The sequence below is a fragment of the Oryx dammah genome, unplaced genomic scaffold, assembly GCF_014754425.2.
Source record: "Oryx dammah isolate SB20612 unplaced genomic scaffold, SCBI_Odam_1.1 HiC_scaffold_19, whole genome shotgun sequence".
NCBI classification, from domain to species: Eukaryota; Metazoa; Chordata; class Mammalia; order Artiodactyla; family Bovidae; genus Oryx; species Oryx dammah.
The window spans coordinates 40,018,041-40,020,813 of record NW_024070203.1 but is presented as its reverse complement, the minus strand read 5'-3'; positions in this window follow the sequence as shown (position 1 = coordinate 40,020,813).

The following is a 2,773-nucleotide window of genomic DNA, read 5'->3' as shown; positions in this document are numbered from 1 at the left end:
AAACTATAGCTGTTGGTTTTCCATTTTTAAATAAGAATACTAGGTATTCTTTTTCAAAAACTGCTTTTCCTTATAGAAAAGCTTAAGAAAAAAGTATCACCATCCATCTAGTTTTCCTCTTTATACATTTCAATTGCAGACTGGTTTTCCCCTCTCCTCAGTTCAATACCACTTTCCCTGGTGTTGTTATGCTTAAAGTGACCATAGATTAATTGCTTAAAATTAAGCAATGCATACTTTCAGAAGTTAAAACTTAAGTGAGAAAAGCCAGAGTATGTCACTTTATCAGATAATCTGATTTGGAAACTATCAGCCCAGATCATGATTTCAGATTATCAATATATTTCCCTTACAGAAATAACACAGAAGTCCTAGAGCAAGTAATAGTTTTGCTACCCACCTAAATCAAGCCAGCAGCTCACAAAACTGGTCAAACATACAAACTTCAAACTCAGCAAACTAGTAAGGTGATGTCTGAAATACTTCCTGGTCTCAGGTGTTGAATTTTGCCCCACTTGGATGCTATGGGAGAATTATGAGTTACAGAGATGAAACTGGATATGATGGCAGTAAAATGAGGACTGGCAGCGGGACCAACCCCACCCCCACACTCAGGTTCTGGTGGTCAAGGGCACTCACTTCTTAACTTTCTCCCTCCCCTACAGCTAGCACTTGATTGACTACTTGCCTCTTCTCTGTCCAAGTCAATCGTATCAGTCTAATAAATATCAACAAACCAGAGCAGACCAAGAGATCTGGTTAAAAAAAAAAACAAGTTGTTGAATTAAAATACCATCTTCAGCTGGACCTATTTTGTTAAAGGTAAAAGGAGTTGGGGGGAGAGGGATGTCCCATACATCCAAATGTTCATGACCCTATTCCCGAACTCAGGTCTAAGCAAGTGGGTGTGCCTGGCTTGAGCTTGCATGCTAAACTGCTCAGGCTCCTCTGTCCACGGGATTCTTCAGGCAAGAATACTGTGGGTTGCCATTTCCTCCTCCAGGGAATCTTCCCAACCCAGGGATCAGACCTGCATCTCCTGCATCGGTAGGTGATTCTTTATCACTGAGACACCTGGAAATTCCTAGGAGATACAAACCTCCACTTAGAAAATAAATAAGACATAGAGATGCCATATACAACATTTTATTGTAATAAATTTGTATGGAGTCAGATGGTTACTAGATGTATTGTGGTGAACATTTCCTAAGGTATGCAAATATCAAATCACTTTGATCACACAACATACTCTTGTACATCAATTGTATTTCAATATAAAATAAATAAAGGCCTTTTCTTCTAACTCCAGGATCAGGGTCATCTATGGGTCTATTTTCTCTTTCTTATTAGATTACTATTACATATTTCTGTTTCTTCATATTTTTAATAATATTTTATGTTGGACATTATGTTTAGCTGTAGAGTCTCCAGGTAATATCTTCCATCAGCGACAGCTCTTCCTTTCTTTTGTCAGGTATCACGAAAGCCTAGTAAATCCATCAAGTCTTGAGCTGGGTTGTAGATTTGAGGATTCAGGCTATCTCAGGTTCATTCCCATTCTTCATGATTGATCCACTTGGGTTTTTTGGTGTCTTGGATGTTCTCCTTTTTTCTTAACAATTCCTTCAACAGATGTTTTAGTGGTGGCAACTGTGTGTATGTGGGGGTGAGGTGAGGTCACTGCCATGACTTATTTCTCTTCATTTCCCCCCTTATCTCCTTCTTTCCCTTCACTGTCCTCTCTTGAAGGGACACTACCTGCTTGTCAAAGTGGCTGCTTCGTCCTCAGAAGCAATACTTATCTGAAGTTGCCATCTCTGGCTTCTTCCTGACAGCCAATACTAACCCTCCAAGAGGGCTTCCCAGGTGTAGGGCTTCAGCCTTAAAGAACCCACCTGCCAACACACGAGCTGCAGGAGACACAGGTTCCATCCACAGGTTCCTCCCTAGAGGAGGAAATGGCAACTCGCTCCACTATTCTTGCCTGTAGAATCCCCATGGACAGAGGAGCCTGGCAGGCTACGTTCATAGGGTTGCAGAGTCAGACACTACTGAGCTCCTGAGCACAGGCACACACAACCTGCCAAGACCTAGGCTGTGCTCAGTATCCTGGCATTTCATGTTTGACATTTTCTTTCAGGGCTTGATTTTGCATATGCTTTGTCTAAATTACTTGCTCCTCTTTCCTCGTTTTCAAAGAGGAAGCCTTGCATCTTCTCCTCTCAGCATCGGAGTCTTGCAGCAGTGGAGAAAACTTGCTGGAGTTTGCTACTTAGCAGTCTTCCTGTTAATTTGATGTTTATGATACTCTCCATCTCCAAGTATCATGAAAGGCATAAATCATGTGTAACTTTAAACTCCTTGTATATCTCATGGTTTTTCTTAAGATCTGTAGACAGATTCTGGCTTAGGCAGTTGACATAAGCCTCTGGACACCAGCATAACTTATTTGTTATTTCTTATTGATATAAAACTAACTCTGTTGATGTGCCATATGCCAAGCTGCTTCAGTCATGTCCATCTCTTGGTGACACTATGGACAGTAGCCCACCAGGCTCCTCTCTCCACAGGACTCTCCAGGCAAGAATAATGCAATGGGTTGCCATTTCCTCCTCCAGGGGATCATCCTGACCTAGGGATCGAACCTGCATCTCTTACAGCTCCTACATTGGCAGGCGGGTTCTCTACCATTAGCACCACCAACTCTGTTGAAAACCAGCTCCAATTTATTAATTTTCATGCATTCTAAATATCAATTAATTATACAATTTAT